Source organism: Stenella coeruleoalba (assembly GCF_951394435.1).
Source record: "Stenella coeruleoalba genome assembly, chromosome: 15".
Taxonomy (NCBI): domain Eukaryota; kingdom Metazoa; phylum Chordata; class Mammalia; order Artiodactyla; family Delphinidae; genus Stenella; species Stenella coeruleoalba.
The window spans coordinates 45,626,036-45,647,303 of NC_137161.1; the positions used below are offsets into that span (position 1 = coordinate 45,626,036).

At 43.2% G+C, this 21,268-nt stretch overlaps 1 protein-coding gene across 2 annotated transcripts in view; it reads right to left on the reverse strand.

Annotated features, from left to right (window-relative positions):
• The window catches only part of KIZ (kizuna centrosomal protein), a 112,713-nt gene that overhangs the window by 45,664 nt on the left and 45,781 nt on the right, over nucleotides 1-21,268 (reverse strand). The gene's annotated exons all lie outside the window — the stretch shown is intronic.

Genomic DNA, 21,268 nt, shown 5'->3' on the forward strand with positions numbered 1-21,268 from the left:
CCATGCGCCCGATGATGCAAGGATGAAAAAGACCTGCTCCTCCTGTACACTGGAGGTACGGGCCCACCCCCACTCTGGAGCAGGTTTCCACCCTGGGCAGGAAATAGAAATGGGCCCCCAGATTCAAGCCCTGTTCTCGACTCCGGACCACCCTGTCGGCACTACAGCTCCTTGCCAAGTCCCGAGCTCCTGTCTAAACGCTAAGCCTGGAGTCTTCATCCCTATGGGCCAGACCCTGTTGGGTCCTTCAATCCTGAGCTCTGCTGCCCCACACCTCCTGGACTCCTGGCCAGTGGGACTTACAGCACCTATGGATACCCGCTTTTCCTAAGGCAAAATCTGGGTCCTGATTCTCCCTGGAAGGCTTTATCTTGTCGCCAACCAATTCACAGAATGAGACTGAGGCAGGAGATAGATGGGCCCCCCCACAGGGTAAACAGCTGGAGTTTGTTCCCTGTGGATGATACTCCAAGATGAAAATAGCAGGACAATCGAGAGAAGAGGCTGGGCCCTGCCCAGATAAAAGACCACTTACTTCTCATTCTCGAAGTCAAAGAGATCTGCCCAACTAGAAAGCTCCCTGGAGGTCAAAAGGGGAGTGATGCCAACCTACCCGTAGGTCTCTTCGCTGGCATCCATCTTGGCTGAGAGATGCGCATGCACATGGCGGGACCCTGAGATATACCAAATATGGACTCAGAATCAGGCAAATCAAAATGACTGGCCAAAAGAAACCCGGAAGAAATGCCCCATATAAGTGATTCAAACTACCACAAGGGCACAACTCTCTCTCTGAAAGTCCACACGTACTGTACCCTTTTTCCTCCTAATAAACACTTTACTTGTTTCACTACCTTCTGTCTTTGTGGGAATTCTTTTCTGCAAAGCTGAAGGGCCAGGGCCTTGTCACTGACCACTGGTCTAGTAGCTAGGATTCAGCACTCTCACTGCTGTGACCCGACCTCAATCTCTGGCTGGGAACCAAAACCCTGTTCAAGCCGCTGCAGGCTGAGGCCACCGGAGATCAAGACCTGCCCTTACGAAGAGGAAGATAAGCCAATTTCAGAGCAGTAAAGGAGCGCACAAGGGGAAGACAATCAGGAAGTGGGAGGAGGACCTTCTGCTGGGCAGGATGCAGATGGAGGAGAGATGACAGCTGAAGCCAAGGAGCCACAAGGCAAAGGCGACGGGAAATGCCAGGATGAGAGAGGTGTGGGGACCAGCAAGGAGATGAGTCTGGCCAGGTGGCGGCTGCAGTTGGTGGTGACGGAATAGTAAAGGGAAATAAAATTCGGTATAAAACTCTGGTGAGGCAACAGAGATAAACCTTGTGGATTCTGGAGCCATGGCTGGTTTCCTGGCAGCTGTGCCTCTATGGGGTTGGTGAGGGACAGACTGGCCAGGGGACTGACCCTGTGCTCTGGGTGGCCGGGGAGGAGCATGCAGGTGTGAGCGCAGTGCGGGAGGACCCAAGCACCCATGGCTGGTGGGCTGAAGATGCTAAAAGCTGGGGCACATGCCAACCTCAAACGGCCAGTCACCCTAGGCTTCCACTGAGGAATGTGTGTCTCAGTGAGGCTCCATCTTTCCAGTTTTCGAGAAGCTGGAAATTCACAATTACTAGTTTTATTTTTATATGCCATCTCCCAAATTTTAAAATGGGGCAACTATTCAAAAGAAAGTTAAATACTGTGCTTGACAAACAGGGGCCCTCTGCAGGCTTGGGGTCTACAGCTTACGATGCTTCTAGACACACTTCCCGACCAGGTGGTAAACCCCTAGCAAGGGCTGTGGCTTCCGCACCTCCTCCCAAACCCAAGTACAGCAGGGAACTCGGCAGACACTGGTTAATGCTGCTGTGCTAAGGAGGGGTGGGGGCAGCCTCCCTCCAGGGATGAGCATTTTATCTCTGCCATTCTCAGGAAAGATGAGAAGAGAAAGCTGATCAGCGGTTTGATTATTGTTATAAACCCCCTACAGACAATGCTCCCTGATGCCAGCATCCGCGCCCACCCCCGCAACCCGATACCACCACGGTGGGGCCAGTGCTCCATCACACGCCAAACGCCTTCGTTCTTTCCTAGTCTGATTGGTCCAAACATCAGGTCTGCTTAGACCAGCTCTCCCCACATCTGTCTGGGAGCTTCTCCGACTGCCTTCTTCGCAGGGATCTTTCTCATCCCTGAATTCCTCTAGCACAACGCAGACAGCATCCTACTCTGTACTGCTCTCCAGTTATGCCCTGTCTGCCAAGTCTTCTCAACATGACCAGAAGCCTGTTGAGAACAGCAACTGGACTTGTGATTTCACAGGATGCTGAAGACACACTTAAAGACACTGTGTGTTGAATGACAGGCCAAGATTTAAAAACAGATTAGGGAATTCATGACACGCCTGTTGTCACAGCCTGTTTTTACATGTTGGTGTCACACCAGTCTGGGGCTTCCAGGGCTCCGCAAGGAGTGATCAACAAGACAGTGATCAATTAGACAGCCGCAAGCACTGTCCCCATGGAGCTACGGCCGATGCCAGATTAACTCCGAACCTTGATGAGTTGGTCTGTGTTGAGATTTCTAGCAGTTATCTCCCCATGGGATAGACTTTAGTTTGCAAAATATCCATCAATCCTTTGCTGAAAATAACTCTTAAATAATTCACACAGTGTACTGAGCTAAAGATTAAAGACTACGTGTTATGAAAATACTATTTCAGAATTCAAGACCCCAATTTGTTTCATGTCTTCTATTTGCATTCCTACCAAAATACTTCAGCTGGGAGGGCAATGGCCTGACAGCCCATGTCCAGTCTCCCCGGGGGAATATGTGGCCTGGCACCAAGGCACTGGGCCCTACCATCCGGTCGTTTTCTGTGAAGTCCGGCAAGTGGACAAACCTGCTGGATGACAAGCAATTGCTAGAAACACAAACAGCACTTTAAAATATTTTATTTTATCCAATAATAGTTAAGTATACAATAAATAAAATTAGTTTTTGGCTAAATTTAAAGTAATTACTTTTTTTTAAAAAAATATTTATTTACTTTTGGCTGCGTTGGGTCTTCATTGCTGCACGCAGGCTTTCTCTAGTTGCGGGGAGTGGGGGCTACTCTTTGTTGTGGTGCGTGGGTTTCTCACTGCGGTGGCTTCTCTTGTTGTGGAGCATGGGCTCTAGGGTGCACAGGCTTCAGTAGTTGTGGCACACGGGCTCAGTAGTTGTGGCTCACGGGCTCTAGAGCGCAGGCTCAGTAGTTGTGGCACACGGGCTTAGTTGCTCTGCGGTATGTGGGATCTTCCTGGACCAGGGCTCGAACCTGTGTTCCCCGCATTGGCAGGCGGATTCTTAACCACTGCGCCACCAGGGAAGTCCATAAAGTAATTACTTTCTAAGGTTTTGGCTAAATTTAAAGTAATTACTTTCTAAGAAAGCTTCATTTTTCAGTCACACAGAATTTAGGACATAATTTACAAGAAAGCAATTCCGTGTCAGGCTAATGTGAGCACTCAAATTAAGGTAGAATTTTTTGTGTAAAGTAAGGGAGAAAAGGTGTTATGCTTTTTCTTTCAGTATCACAAGCTGAAAATGACTTCTTAGCAAACAGAAAATAAACTTTTCCTTAACTGTAGCATATGACTTTCACACATGCCCGTGGGTGCTGTTTTTGGGGGACTCGGCACAGATGCGCTTCAGCTGCAGTGATGCGAGCTTGACTTCTGGGCTTCCTTTTCTCCAGGAGACAGTAGTCAGCATGGTGTGTTCCCCGACTCCAGGTAGTGACAAGTTTGCTTACCTAATTTACATATTATAGTGTTACTTGTTAAAAGTTTTATGAATTACGTTTACTGTCTTTTTAACGAAACTGAAGAATCAGAAAGGAGTTGGTTACATCCAGAACGAAGTTTTAGGGAGGAAACTGTATTTCAGAACAAGCAACAACAAACAGGCATCACTCGCAGAGGTGGCTGTGGATGGTGAGCCTGTCACTGAGGAATAACCCACACGTGAGGGTGGCAAGGGGACAACCCAGATGGACTGTCTGCACCCGATTCCGGAGGTCGCAGAAACCCCGCCTGGAAACTCACGGCTTCAGTCCTACCTTCCTTTTGAAACATAAGTGGCTTTGATCTTTTCACTAAGAACACATGGTCTGGATAGAAAAGATGATTTAAAAACTATCATTTTATCAGATCCCAGGCCTTGTTTTCTGCATTTAATTCCCACGGAAACTTGTTGATTACAACGAACATTTAAAAATTCTCCTAAGATCCATGAGGTTCTTAAACAGAAGTAACAGAATGCATTCACGTACCTAATGCTCAAAGCCCACAACTGCTGCAAAATATAACTAATGAACCAAAGCCGACTGTTGTCAGTCAAAACCCGAGCCGCTAATTCAATTTGTGTAGTTTACTGGTCCTCCTGAAGCAATTTAGCACCTTTGCCAATAAGAGAAAACCTCTAGTGACACCCCACCCACAGGTACACAAACACAACCCAGAAGCAGAGAGGCCCGAAGAAAGCCCTACCTCCATAAAGATGCAAATTAAGATTTAAACAGGGTAGCAATCGGCCAGCGCTAATCCTTTTACCGAGGTGTAAATGGCTATTGAGAACTGAATTCTGGGCTGCCAGCTTTTGTTGGGTAGTCTTACAGACACATTTCACCCAGGAGCCACGCCAAGCCACCAACTCTGAGGACGACTGATAAACAGTTTCATCAGGCCAGCGTAATTTGTTTGCTTTGCTATCAAACTTCCTGACCATCAATCCAAACGCGTCAACGTAACCGGCATGAAGAATTAGCACCCTGGGAACAGGAACTGGGAGCAAGGATCCCAAGCCTGACGCCCGGTGGCCAGAACAGCTGTAGGTGCGGCCGAGGCAGGGTCTGGACGTGGGGTTTTGTTGGCCACACAAAACGGTCGTAGAAAGGACAAACATGTACATAGTTAAACAGTATTTTTCTTTTCATGGGCTGTCTTAGGAAACCTATGTTTTGGTGGCTACCTCGGCCCCCATTGTGCAACCCCCTGGGTGGTCCCTTCCGGGGGGGGGGCACTCGAAGGGAGCACAAAGCCGGAGGGAGGGGAGGAGGGGGCGGCAGCACAAAGGCCAGCGGCGGGGGCGGGGGTCTGCGGCGGCCGCGGGCCAGGGGTCACGAACAAGACTCCTCTCTTCACCCGGGAAACAAGGGCTCCTTCTCTTCACCTGGAGGCCGTGTGAGGGCGATGACAGCTGGGATCGAGGGCTTGCCAGTGCGGGGCACCCGGGCCTGCGAGCATGCTCTTTATTTAAAGCAGCAGAGGCTGCACAAGCAAAACCCCTGCCTTTTCCCCCTCGCTGGCCTCCAAACAGATCTCCTTATTCTGCCCCACTTCAATTCTCAGAACTACTCCCTCTCCCTGACCACCTGATTTTAAGTTCCTTAATGAGGCGCTGGAAGGCCCCCTTTCTGACTGGTGCTCCCCTCCAGCCTTCAAAAGAAAGAACCCGCCTGAACCCAGAACGAGTTCTTAGTAGCCAAGAATCTCTGTGTGCCCCAAACGTAACATCCAGGTTGATAAAAATCCACCCTGCTGGGAGGATGAAGGCTGGAAACATTTGCTCCTTGGGTTTCTGTTAAGTCCCTGACATGTCACCAGAGGGGTGTCGTCATTAGGGTGCTGGCTGCGCTCTCCAATCTGAGGTGCATACAACAGATTTATGGAGCCAGTTACCTAAAGTGACCGGGCTTTAAATCTCTGCTGCCAAAATGAACATGCAGGGTAAATGACTCATTATCAGACAACCTGATGCCTTTCAAAAATTTAATACAATCAGGCCATGTATTTTGGAAAAGTTTAAAAAATACTATGAACATAGTAAAAAAAATTTTTTTTATTAGACGTCATCATTGGTTCTATAATTAAACGCGAGAAGGTGCTTTTGGTAAAGGGGTATCTTTTACCGTCAGGGTAGAACCATCTTTGCTGGGGCTTAATGACTGATGGAGGACCCTAAAACCAAACATCAGACTTTCGCCGTGCTGGTACATGTCTGTCTCCAAATGTGTACGTGCGCGTGCGCGCGCGCGCGTGTGTGTGTGTGTGTCTGTGTGTGTGTGTGTGTGTGTGTGTGTGCAGGGGTGCATCTGTAGGAGAAGAGACCAGGAGGCTCAGGCTGGGCCAGCGTGGCTTCACCGCTGGAGGGAGACCAGAAGGCATGATGGGTGGTGGATGGGTCGCTGAGGCTCAGGAACCATTCAGACCCTGAAATAAGTTAGTGTTTACGTCGCTTCTCACCTAGAAGGGACATATGAGACTCCTTCAAGGCCAATTAAGTCTGATGAATGGGAGTGGGGTCCAGGGCAGTCACTGACTCAGTGTTCTGCGTCCACTTCAATGATGCCACTGAAATGGCAGCAGCAGCACCCAGGGAGGGACCTGCAGGAAAGAGACTGAACACTTGGCTATTAACGCTTGCCCTCTGCTGTAGGAGTCAGTAGAAATCAAACACAGGACTACAGGAAAAGACTGTGCCCACTTGCTGCCGGGCCCTTCAGAGAGGCAATACTGTATTACCATGAAGAAGCTGAATCACTTTATTATTCAATGCTCACTCACCCAAGAAGCTGCTTAAGCGACGCCAAAGACAAAAAGAAGAAACAAGAAAGTGGACAATACCAAATCATCATTGTGAATGAACAAATGGATTAACTGTGGAGGAGAGGCAGGCAGGATGCAAGCAGGGAAACAATCCAAGTTAACTGGCCCTCCTGGGTAGACGCTGGGAACCAGGTGAAAAGGCTTCTCTAGTCAGTGTCGGGGTTCAGGGGATGTCAGACAAGCACATCCCTAATTCCAGGTAAGTGCACTTTTCAAAACAGTGGAAAGCAATTCCAAGTGTGCTCGTGATTACAGATGTAATAATGCTCCGAACAACCATGGACAGCATATGTCCTTGTAATCTGTATTTCAGCTGATCAGTAAGGACCATCAGTGCCATGATTCAATACCATAAAAAATTCGTTTAGGGATTCGATGGTGCTGGAAAGTAGTGCTTTTCAGTGTTTAAGGTGGCAGAACACCTGGAGTTAACAGAACTTTCTGCAAAACACCAGAGTGTACTAATGTACTTTGTTTCATCACACAAATCTGAAAAACTTTTACAAGCGGACAATGAATATATATATACAATATAAAAATCAAACATATATCCATGATAAAAAGCCAATCTGTCAAAGCTAACAAAATCAGCTGCTTCCATATTTTTCGTCCTTATTCATTTGGCACTCTCGCTCATTTTGTTATCTCCCAGTAGGCAAGCTATAGCAGGTACCAAAGTTTTAGGGAAATGATTTTGAGAAAGTTCTCAAAATTACAAAGATTCATTTTCTACAAACTTGGGAAAGACCACTTTACTCACTGCAGGGTACTGCCAGTGGAATATGTCTGAGCATCACTGCCGTGGAGAAAACTAGTCTAGCATTGCTTTAAGCAGCAGATTTAGACACACATTCAGTCCATCAAAATGACAAGCAAATTAAAACAAATTACCCTGACGAGGGAGAGCAGTGAGAAAAAAATTAGAATTAGTTGGAAGTCGTAGAAGATGGGGGTTCAGGACTCCTCCTCACGGCTCTCCTGGAGGTTAAGGTAAGTGGCCCAGCAGAGACTGAAAATGGTGAGATCAACTGTAAAAGTACAAGAAAACATATCAAGGGCTCACTTTTTGCTTCCCTTTGGGTTTTCGGTTGTCTTATCTGCTTGGCCTACCTGCACCCCCTCCCCGCAAAGCTCCCCTGAAGGGAAGCCTCCCACTCAGGTCTCAAGCTCCAATGTGCCTTCTCTAATCCCACCTTAAAATGAATTTGGTTTTTCCAGAAGCCTATCATCAATGGCTCAAAGACTGTTCTTCAAAGGTGGGAAATATCAGTTAAGGTGATTAAGAACAGGGAAGCTGAGCCATGAGGAACCAAAGAGGAGGAATAAAACGGCAACAAAACAGAGAGGAGGGAAGTGTTGATGTTTGCCACCCGATGACCGAAAACAGATCCCAGTTTTGCTCTGAGGACCCCTCCCCATCGTCGTCCACCCAACTTGGACAGGGCTCACAGTGAAGTGTGGGCCTGGGTAGAGCCAGTGGGTGCTGCCCTGGCCCCAGGGACTGTGCAGGGCATGGCCACATGGTGCGGTCAGAGCCGTGGAGGTAGAGGCCCCACTGCTGGGCCCAAGCATGCGAACCTCCAAGTTGGGCAGCCCACCTGGAAGGAGGTCCCCAGGTCCACTTCAGGGTGAGCAGAGGGGACTGCAGTGGGTGCGAACCTGTCTGCCCTGAGGACAAACTCTGGAAGTGAGCTCTGAATGGAGCTGAACGGGGACTATCAGGGCAGCAAAAAGCATCTTTCCACTTGGAGTGAGGAGGGGAGTAAGAGGCCACCTTGTCGGCATGCTGGGAGAGCAACAGGAGAGGGAGCTCTGGGGCCATGAAACAGGCAGCTGCCCCCCTCCCCACTCAAAGATGACAGAGGTTCTTAGCACTGTTACAAATATTACCATATTAAGGTTATAGAACAACCCAAGCCTATCCCTAAAGAGATATTAAAGATTTCAGGTAGGTCAAGGTGGAGTGTGGAAAACACCACTGTCCCACCCCAGACATCTTCAGAGCTGTCCAGCCCTGGACTCAGCGCTTCTCTCCCCAGAGTGGCGATGAACACACAACTACCCAGTTCTGCCTCTGGCATTCCGTTCCTGCTGCAGGCAGACCTCGTTCCCGCTGCTCACACATCCTGGCTTCAGAGAGTCCCCCACAGCTGCTCAGACTAGGGTTTTCCTTTATGATACATTTTCAGCTCTGATTACCTTGTTTCTGGAAGGTATCCCATTTTTAAGGAAAACTTATCACACCCATTTGGATGATTATTTCCTGGGTGAACTCTGAGTTCTGGGGCCTCACTGGGGACCTTACATGCTGATGTGAAGCACAAGCTATGCTTACACGGCATGATACCCACCATTTCTCAATGAAAAGGACCAACTAAAATAAAACACCCATTTTGTCAGGATTTTGATTTTTCGATGCTAGAAATTAAATCTACCAAACTGCCAAAAGAGTCAGAAGTGGGAGAGACAGAAGCCAAGTTCATTTCTAACTTAAAAAAAAGGTTGGCCATTCCTGTCTCACCTCATGGACATCCCTGAATCCTGACTTCCGGAACCATCACATCAGATCACCATGAACTAATTAATTATCAGATGCCAACATATGCCAGCCACTGTACCCGGTGCTTGTGCTGAAAAAGTGAATCTGATGAAGGTGATAAATGAGAACTGAGAAGTCAAGTTCGATTAGTCAATGGTGACACCGGCCAAAAGGAGATCCAAGATCAGTCACAATAGGTCATGGCTCTGCCATTGTTCCTGCAATTTCACAATATGTCTAGAGCAAGGAGAGATCAAGAGAACATTCCAAACCAAACAATTCCTGATTTGTTTCTTGTGATCGTTTCTAGATCAAGAAAGGAAATCAGGGGCAGGGCTAGCCTGATACGAGAAATAAAATAAGGCAACAGGTTCATATTCTGGATAATTGTTCATAAATGTGTATAAAACACAACCACATCCTGAAATAGCATATTCTACGTGTCAGCACATGGTCATCAGTTTGGAAGGCTTTCTAGAAATCACACACAGGAAAACAAGAAAGTATTGTGTACAATCTGAAGGGACAAATTGTTAACAGACTCGAGAGGGCTCGTCACAAGGGAAGAAAGATGACATGTAAGGGGAGAAAGCCGTTCCAGGAACAGATTTAAAAGGTAAAGGGCAAACCAAATTAGAAATGACGCGGCCAAAACTATGCGTTTCATAATTAAAAGTGAAAGCGGCCAAATGAGATCTGGTTTCCTAGGTCTTCAGAAAGGAAGCAGCGGTCGAGCAGAAGTAACTGTGAGGGAGACGGGAGCAGGGGACATGGTGGGGAAGGGAGGGGGAGGCTTGGGTGCTCATGCTGTTTCTTGCCTGGGCGGGGTGACCACGTATTCACCTGTCATAGTCGAGCAGCATATTCAAGATTTGTTCACTTTTCTGCATGCATGCTATCTTTCAGTAATAACACTTATCTTAAAAAGTACCTAAGATAAGGAGTTCAGCTTCTTGTTGGTAATGCAAGCTAATCCTTGCATTAAGACCAAATATATATATATAAATATGTCTTTGATAACATTAGAGAGATAAAGTAGAAAAAACTACAGGATCAAAATCTAGAGAAAAAGGAAATTCAGAGAGATGAGCCTAACATTTGGGGGCACCTTTTCTTTGAAGGGCATGTGCCAATTTCTGAAAAGGTAGCTAATAAGTGTGAGAAGCTGAGTGGAGCTTTGGATGACCTCAGAAAGCAAGAGAATAAAAACTCAAGTCCAGGTCCACCAAGGAAGGGGAACCCTAATAAATCATCCACACTTGGAACTGGAAACTCATAGGGCTACTTCCTACAGATAAGGGTGAAACAGATACAGTCTGGCCCTCAGAGGGACCAAAACCTGGCTTCAACCCATCTCAATCCTCAGACCTGGATGAAAGTAACCCAGGACTGCTTCTGCCCGAGACGCTGCCGGGACCAAATGTAAATCCTCTTTAGGTTTCTTCCTGAAACTCATATATTTTATATATATATAAGTCATTCCAAAAAAGAGCAAAGAAAAAAGGGGACATAATTATTGACACAGTAGAAATTCTAAAATATAAAATATGCCCACAAATTTGAAAACTTAGAAAATGGATCTCTTTCTAGTACACTATAGATTTTCAAAACTGACTCAAAATACATGAAAACCTGAATATACATATAAGCATTTAAGAACTGGAATAAGTAAGCAAACAAAAATGGAGGAAATTTTCATCAGCAGACCTGTCTTGCTGGTGATAGCAGCTCTTTTGTAACCTTTGCAAGTGCTTCTCAGCATTCCCCACACTGCCTTCGCTCCAGGTCACCTCTTCTGACTGAGGCCAGCAGCCTGTGATGAGATGGCTGGCAAAGGTGGGACACCAGGCTGAGGCTGGCCAATGGAGAGTTCTTTTAACATCTGTATACACACCAGGTGATAATGGCTGTAATTACTGCCTACTCTGCTGACAATCACGTCTCAGGATTATTGCCCTCTTGAAAACCTGGTTATGGACTTTAAAAATTTAAACCAAAACAAACATAAGAAAAGTCTCAGATTTTTCAGATCAAAACAGATGAGCTAACAGGAGAGGCACAGGCAAGACTGGAGAATGAAGTGCCAGGTTGAACGTGAAGGGGATGCACTGTGCACCCCACCCCCACCCCGGCACGGGGTTATTTTTTCCAGAAGTGTATTGCACAGCCTTACTTTGAGAACAAAAGGCAGAATATGTGGAGTGGCAAGAAAAAGCTCAGGGGAGCACCTGTACTGAGGGGCAGAGGTCATGTCCAGGAAAAACAAGCGACAGTGAAGAAAAAAACAACTGAGAACAGCTATCTGAAGGTGCCATCACATCAGAAGGAACACTGCATTTATCAGTGTGCTTCCAGCTCCTCTAAAAGTGAACGCTGGGTAAATTCCAAAGAATTTGGTTGTAACCTATTACTCCAGGCAACATGATTTCCACCAGCAAGTCTTTCTCAGATGCAAGAATTTCCTTCCTATATTTAATTTCTGAGAGGGGCTAAATTAAAATCACTGGATGAGATTCAATCTATGTGATCGCATTTTTAGGACCTTGAGAAACCAAGGCTTTCATTTGACTTAACTTAAAAGGCAGTATTAGATTTAGCTTTCAGGCATGCTCCAGGGGGAGAAAGAACAAAGCAACTCGGCAAGTACTTTGTTCAAGCTGGAAGAAAGGTACATAGCACTTCATCAGCTTATTTGAGGCTGGAAGGCACAAAAATCAATACGCACAGAGCCAAAGGTCAAACTGCCGCTGCTTGGTTTTCTTTTCTTTTTCTAATTAAAGAATCTACTTGTTTCTTGAGCTTCCTTATTCAACCTTATGAAATATTACCCTTGATGACACTCCAGTTACGTAGGCAGTGGAGAGAATAACTGGCAGACAGTTAAGAATGCAGACTCTGGACCCAGACGGCTGAGTTCAAAGCACACTGAGCCACTTTGTGACTCTGAACAACCTCTCTGTTTCTCAGTTTCCGCCTCTATAAAATGACGATGGTGATAGGAATAAATGGGTTATTACAAATAAAGCTCTCACAACAGTATCTGGCACAGAGTTGGTGCTACTGAAGGGAACACCACCACCGTCATGGTTGTGATTTGCATGGCAGAGCGCAGAAATTAGGAGCATGAATTCTGGCATGTGCCCTCCAGGCTGGACGTCACCTGCACCTCCAGCCAGCTGTGTGCCCTAGGAAGGTTATTTAATCTCTCTAAACCCCACTTAAAACACTCTACTTGGCATCTATAGCACAAGCCTGGCCCTCAGTTCTCCTCACTCTTCACCGCAGACTCCTCCCAGACTCCTTTTCTGGTTCCTTCTGATCTTCCTGACCTTGACTGTGGAGTCAGGCCTTGGGCTGCTTTCCTATGTATGCTTACTTCCTAACGGTCCTCTCAGGGCCCATGGCTTTAAAACACATTTATAGTATGATGATTCAGTAGAGTTGCAGGATACAAAGTCAACACACAAAAAATCAGTTGCATTTCTATACAATGAACAATCTAAAGGGGAAATTAAGAAAATAATCCCATTTATAATAGCATAAAAGAACAAAATAGGGACTTCCCTTGTGGTCCAGCAGTTAAGACTCCGTGCTCCCAATGCAGGGGGCCCCGGGTTCGATCCCTGGTCAGAGAACTAGATCCTGCATGTCGCAACTAAAGATCCCGCATGTCACAACTAAGACCCAACGCAGTCAAATAAATAAATAAATATTTTTTTAAAAACTGTTACTACTGTTATGTTGTTAAAAAAAAAAAAAAACAAGAACAAAATACTTAAAAATAAACTTAACCAAGGAGGCAAGTTGCACATTGAAAACTACAAAACACTGTTGAAAGAAATTAAACACAAATAAATGGAAAGACAACTTGTGTTCATGGGTTTGAAGACTTAATGCTGTTAAAATGTATATACTTCCCAACATGATCTACAGATTCAATGCAATCCCTCAACCTCCCAGTGGCATTTTTTACAGAAAAATAGCAAACAATCCTAAAATTCATTTGGAATCACAAAGGACTCTGAATAGCCAAAATAATATTGAGAAAAAAGAACAAAGCAGGAGGACTCATTTTCTTGTTTTATAACATATTACAAAGCTACAGTAATCAAAACAGCATGGTACTGGCATAAATACAGACATAGACAAATGGAACAGAATAAAGCCATGCACATACAGCCAAATGATCTTCGACAAGAGTGTCACGATGGAGAAAATACACTGTGGGGAAAAGACAACCTCTTCCACAAATGGTGTTGGAAAACTGGATAGCTACATGCAAAAGAACAAAGTTGGACCCTTATATTACACCATACAAAAATCAACTCAAAATGGATTAAAGATTTAAATGTAAGACCTGAAGCTACAGAACTCCTAGAAGAAAACACAGGAGAAAAGCTACCTGATACTGGTCTTAGCAAAGATATCTTGGATATGACACCAAAAGCACAGGCAACAAAAGCAAAAATAGACAAGTGGGACGATATCAAACTAAAAAAATCCTACACAGCAAAGGAAGTCAGCAACAAAATACAAAGGCAACCTACTGAATGGGAGAAAATATGTGCATATCATGTCTGATAAGGGGTCAATATCCAAAATATATAAAGAACTCATACAACTTAACAGCAAAAAACCCAAACAATCTGATTAAAAATGGGCAGAGGATCTGAATAGACATCCTTCCAAAGAAGATATACAGATAGCCAACAAGTACAAGAAAAAGTTCTCAACATCACTGATCATCAGGGAAATGCAATAAAAACCACAATGAGATATCATCTTACACGTTAAAACTGCTATCATCAAAAAGAAAAGAAGGGCTTCCCTGGTGGCGCAGTGGTTGAGAGTCCACCTGCTGATGCAGGGGACACGGGTTCGTGCCCCGGTCTGGGAAGATTCCACATGCCACGGAGTGGCTGGGCCCGTGACCCATGGCCACTGAGCCTGCATGTCTGGAGCCTGTGCTCCGCAACGGGAGAGGCCACAACAGTGAGAGGCCCGCATACCACAAAAAAAAAAGAAAAGAAAAGAAATAACAAGTGTTGGCAAGGAGAAAAGGGAGAGAAAAGGGAACGCTTGTGCACTGTTGGTGGGAATGTAAATTGGTGCAGCCACTATGGAAAACAGTATGGAGGTTCCTCAAAAAATTAAAAATAGAACTACCATATGAGCCAGCAATTCCAGTTCTGGGTATTTATCTGAAGGAAATGAAAACACTAACTTGAAGAGATATACACACCCCCAGGTTCACTGAAGCATCATTTGCAATAGTCAAGACATGGAAGCAACCTAAGTGTCCAGTGATGGATGAGTGGATAAAGAAATTGTGCTATATATTTACAATGGAATATTATTCAGCCATAAAAAAGAAGGAAATCCTGCAATTTGTGACAACATGGATGGACTTTGAGGGCATTATGCTAAGTGAAATAAATCAGTCAGGGAAAGACAAATGCTGTATGATCTCACTTATATGTAGAATCTAAAAAAAACCTCAATTAATAGATACAGAAAACAGATTGGTGGTTTGGTGGTTGCCAGAGGTGGGCAAAGGGTGGGAGGAGGCCAAATGGGTGAAGGCAGTACAGTGTACAAACTTCCAGCTATAAAATAAGTTCTGGGGATGTAACATAGAGCATGGTGACTATAGTTAATAATATTGTAGTATATATTTGAAGGCTGTTAAGAGAGTAAATCCTTAAAATTTTCACAATAAAAAAAATTTTAACTGTGTGGTGTTGGATGTTACTAGCCTTACTGTGATGATCATTTTGCAATGTACACCAATATCAAATCATTATGTTGTACACCTGAGACTAATATAAAGTTATATGTCAATTATATCTCAATAAAAAAAATCTTCAAATGAAAGATAACCACCCCCACAAAAGTTAACTTTTCATCAACATGCTGTAACAAGTGGACATCCACATGCAAAAAAAAAAAAGAATCCAAACACAGACATTATACCCTTCACAAAAATTTACTCAAAACGGTTCACAGTTCTAAACGTAAAACACAAAACTATGAAACTCCTAAAAGATAACATAAGAGAAAACCTAAATGACTTTGGATATGGCGATGACTTTTTAGATACAACACGAAAGGCATGGATCCGTGAAAGAATTAGTTGATAAGCTGGACTTGATTAAAAGGAAAAACTCATACTCTACAGAAGATAACGCCAAGAGAATGAGAAGACAACCCACATACTGGGAGAAAATATTTGCAAAAGACACGTTTGATAAAGGACTGTTATCCAAAATATATAAAGAACTCTTAAAATTCAACAATAAGAAAAATAACAGCTCAACTAAAACTGGGCCAAAGACCTTAAGAGAGATCTCACCAAAGAAGATGTACGTACAGTCAATAAGCATATGTAACGATGTTCCACATCCTATGTCATCAGGGAAATGCAAATTAAAACAACAATGAGGGGAAATCCCTGGTGGTCTGGTGGTTAAGACTCCACGCTTCCACTGCAGGAGGCATGGGTTCGATCCCTGGTCGGGGAACTAAGATCCCACAAGCCACATAGCACAGCCAGACATACATACATACATACATGAAACAATGAAATACCACTGCACGATGCTAAGAATGGCCCAAATCCAGAACACTGATAACACCAAATGGTGGTGAGGATGTGGAGCGACAAGAACTCCCATTCATTGCTGGTAAGAATGCAAAATGCTACAGCCACTTTGGTAGACAGTTTGGAAATCTCTTACAAAACTTACAAAAGTAATGGGAATACTAGAAGAAAAAAGAGAGAAAGGAGCAGAAGGAATATCTGAAGAAATAATGGCTGAGAATTTTCCAAACCACAGATCCGGGAAGTTCAGAGAACACCAAGCAGGATAAACACCCAAAACAGCACACCTAGGAATATCATAGAAATCCTTAATGTGTATGTATGCAACAACAGAGCATCAAAATACATAAGCAAAAACTGGTAGAACTGCAAGAAGAAAAAGATAAATCCACTCTTACAATTGAATACTTCAACTCACCTATACCAGTAACTGATGTATCTAGCAGGTAAACAGTCAGCAAGGATACAGCTGAACTGGAGAGCACCATTAATCAACTTGATCTAACTGACATATATAGGACACTTCATCCAACAACAGCAAAATACACATTATTCTCAAGCTCACATGGAACATTTGCCAAGATAAACCACATTCTGGGCCATAAAACACACCTCAACAAAGTTAAAAGAACAAAAGTCATAGAAAGTATCCTCTCAGATCACAATAAGATCAATAACAGAAAGATAACAGGAAATCTAAAAATATTTGGAGATTAAACAACACACTTCTAGATAACACACTGGTCAAGAAGAAGTCTTAACAGAAATTTTAAAATATTTTGAATTGAACGAAAATGAAAATACAATTTATCAAAATTTATGAGATGCAGTGAAAACAGTGCTTACAGGGAAATTTATAACATTAAATGCATGTTTTAGAAGATCTAAAATAAATAATCAAAGCTTCTACCCTAGGAAACAAGAAAAAAGAGCAAGTTAAATCCAAAGCAAGCAGGAGAAATAATAAAATTTAGAGCAGAAACCAATGAAATTGAAAACAAGAGAACAAAAAAGAAAATCAACAAAGCAAAAAGCTGGTTATTTAAAAAAGAAACAAAACAACAAACCAAAATGGATAAACCTCTAGTCAGATGTATTTGTCTGCTCAGGCTGCCATAACAAAATACCACAAACTGTGTTAAACAACAGGAATTTATTTTTCATAATTCTGGAGGCAGGGAAGTCCAAGGTCAAGGTGCTGACTGATTTGGTCCCTGGTGAGACTTGCAGATTGGCCCCCTTCTGTGTCCTCACATAGCACAGAAGGAAGAGCTCTGGTGTCTCTTCCTCTTCTTACAAGGGCACCACCTCTACAGGATTAGGGCCTCACCCTTATGACTTCATTTAACTTTTTATCGCCTCTTCACAGATCTTATCTATAAATATAGTCACTTGGGAACTGGGGCTTCAACATATAAATTTTGGGGACACAAACAAATTCAGTCTATAACACCAGGCTAACCAAGAAAAAAAGAGAGAAGACACAGATATTAGAAATAAGAGACTATCATTATTGATCCCATGGACATTAAAAGGATAATAAAGGAGTAATAAGAACTCTACGTTCACAAATTTCTTAACTTAGATGAAATGGACCAATTTCTTGAAGGATACAATCTATCAAATCTCACACAAACAGATGTAGGTAATATGAGTAGAACCATGTATGTTAAGGAAACTGAATCAATAATAATCTTCCAAAACAAAGCACCAGGTCCAGTTGGGTTCACTGGTGAATTCTACTGAATATTTCAAGAAGAAATTATACTGCCAATTCTCTACAATCTCTTTCAGAGGACAGAAGCAGAGGGAATACTTCCTAACTCATTTTATAAAGCTAGCATTACCTTTATACCCAAAACAAAGACATCAGAAGAAAGGAAAACTACAGATCAGTATCTCTCATGAACATAGATGCAAAAATCCTTAACAAAATATTTGCAAGCTGACTCCATCAATGTATAAAAAAATTATACACCATGACCAAATGAATTTTATCCCAGGCATGGAAGGCTGATTCAACATTTGAAAATTAATGAATGAAATCTATCACAACAGGCTAAAGAAGAAAAATCAGATGATCATTATCATTAGGTATAGAAAAAGCATAAGAAAAAGTCAACATTCATTCATGATAAAAAACTCTCAGACCTGGAACAGAAGGGAACTTCTTCAACTTGATAAAGAACATCTACAAAAAACCTACAGCTAACATTATGCTTAATGGGGAAGAACAAGATTCTTTCCCTATAACATCAAGAACAAGGCAAGAATGTCCCTTCTCACCACTACTACTCAACACTGTACTAGAAGTCCTAACTAATACAATAAGACAGAAAAAGGAAATACAAGACATCGATTAAAAGAGAAATAAAACTGTCTTTAATCAAAGATGGCATGCTTGTCTATGTGGAAAATGCCAGAGAATCAACCAAAAAACTCCAAAACCCTGGAACTAATCAATGATTATAGCAATGTTGCAGGATATAAGGTTAATATACAAAAGTCAATTCCTTTCCTATACAGCAGCAATGAATAATTGGGATTTAAAATTAAAAACAAAATACCATTTACATTAGCACCAAAAAAAGAAGTACTTAAGAATAAGTCTAACAATATATGTACAAGAACTGCAAGAAGAAAACTGCAAAACTGATGAAAGAAATCAACATCTAAATAAATGGAGAGATATTCCAATTTCATGCATAGGAATACTCAACACTGTTAAGACGTCAGCACTTCCCAACTTGATCTATGGATTCAATACAACTTCAGTCAAAATTCCAGCAAGTTATTTTTTTTGGTGCGACAGTGACAAATAGATTCTAAAATTTATAGGGAAGGTGAAAAGACTCAGAGCAGCCAATGCAGCACTGAAGAAAAATGAAGTCAGAGACCTGACATTTCACAGCTTCAAGATTTACTATAAAGCAGCCATAATCAAGACAGTATGGTATTGGTGAAGAAACAGACAAATAGATAATGGAGCAGAATACAGAGCCCAGAAATAGATGCACACAAATATAGTCAACTGTTCTTTTATGAAGGAGCAAAGACAATTCAATGGAGAAAGGACAGTCTTTTCAACAGATGGTACTGGAACAAAAAGATATCCACATGAAAAAAAATAAATCTAGACACTGACCTTATATCTTTCACAAAAATTAACCAAAATGATCACAGATCTAAATGTAAAATGCCAAACTATAATATTTCTAGAAGATAACATAAGAGGAAATCTAGGTGACCTTGGATTTGGTGATGATTTTTAGATACAATACCAAATACACAATGCAAGGACAAAACTGATAAACTGGACTTTATTAAAATGAAAACTTCTGGGGCTCTCAAGATGGCTGGTTGGTGCCTTGAGTAGCTCATACCAGCAGCAGTGGTGGAACTTGCTGCTGGTGCCGGCCACCCCTAGAGTGGCTTAAAAAAAGAAATAAAGCAAAAACAAAATCTTCTGTTCTGAAAAAGACACTGTCAAGAAAATGGAAAGACAAGCTGCAGACTGGGAGAAAATATTTGAAAATCACATTATCTCTCTGATAAAGGACCTGTATCTGAAATATACAAAGAGCTCTTAAAACTCAACAATAAGGACTTCCCTGGTGGCGCAGGGGTTAAGAATCCACCTGCCAATGCAGGGGACACGGGTTCGAGTCTTGGTCTGGGAAGATCCCACATGCCACGGAGCAACTAAGCCCGTGTACCACAACTACTGAGCCTGCACTCTAGAGCCCGTGAGCCACAACTACTGAGCCTGAGTGCCACAACTACTGAAGCCCACGTGCCTGGAGCCTGTGCTCTGCAACAAGGGAAGCCACCCAATGAGAAGTCCATGCACCGCAACAAAGAGTAGCCCCTGCTCGCTGCAACTAGAGAAAAGCCCACGTGCAGCAACAAAGACCCGACGCAGCCAAAAATAAAAATAAATAAATAAATTTATTTTAAAAAAAACCCTCAATAATAAGAACCCAATTAAAAAATAGGCAAAAGATGCGAACAGACATCTCACCAAAGAAGATATATGAATGGTAAATAAGTACATGAAAAGACGCTCAACATCATATGTCATCAGGGAATTGCAAATGAAAACAACGAGATATCATCACATACCTATTAGGATGGCTAAAATCGAGAAAACCGACAACACCAAATGCTGACAAGGATGTACAGCAACAAGAACTCTCATTCATTGTTCATGAGAATAAAAATGGTACAGCCTCTGTGGAAGACAATTTGGGGGTTTCTTACAAAGCTAAACATAGTCTACCATACACTCCAGCAATTGCGCTCCTCGGTATATTTACCCAAATGAGTTGAAACCCTATGTCTACACAAAAACCTCCACATGGATGTCCACAGCAGCTTTATTCATAATTGCCCAAACGTGGCAGCCACAGAGATGTTCTTCAGTAGGTGAATGGATAAACTGTGGTATATCCAGATAATGGAATATTATTCAGCACTGAAAAGAAATGAGCTATCAGGCCATGAAAAGACAGGACGGAATCTAAAATGCATACTGCTTAGTGAAAGAAGTCGATCTGAAAAGGCCACATGCTGTCTAACTCCAAGTACATGACATTTGGAAAAGGTAAACTACAGAGACAATAAAAAAATCAGTGGTTACCAGAGGTTTGGGTGATGGGGAGGAAAGAGAGATGAGTAGATGGAGCAAAGGGAATTTTTAGACAGTAAAACTACTTTGGATGACATTGCAAAGGTGGATCTATGACATTACGCATTTGTAAACAAAACAGAGCAAAACAAAAAACTCTCAATACATTGCTACATTCACTAGAGAAAGAACCAGAGAAATAATGTTTGCGTGAGAAACAGCTTGTTGGTTAATACAGATGTGCACACCCACTTTTCTAGGTCCCTACCTGTCTACCCCCTTCCACCCCTGCTCACCTGCATGGGGCCCTGTGTGAAAAGGCACCTGCTCAGATGGTGAGGGTGCAGGGAAGGGAAAGCACAGGTTATTCTGGCTGCTGGGCTGCTCACTCCGATCCCCTGTCATCATGTGCTCCCACACTGGACCCTGAACACATCTGATTCAGCCTGTTATGTGTAGCGACTTCTACCCATACAATCCTTGCAAAGTTATAATCCTTGATTCCAGTTCAACTGTATTACTTTCCTATTGCTACATAACAAATTACCACAAATTTAGCATGTAACACAAATTTATCTCACAGTTCCCAGGGGTCTGGGGTCTGGGTATGGGTTAGTGGGGTCTCCACTCAGTGTCACGAGGCTGAAATCAAGGTGTCGGCTGGGATGCAATCTCATCTAAGACTCAGGGTCCTCTTCCGGGTTCACTGGTATCTGGCAAAGTTCAGTTCCTTATGATGGAAGGACTGAGGTCCTCAGCTCCCAGATGCTGCACACCACTTCTTGCCACGTGGCCTCCACAAGATGGCAGGTAATATCTCAGCTGCTTTGAATCTCTGAGCCCATTCTTTTTAAAGCCTGA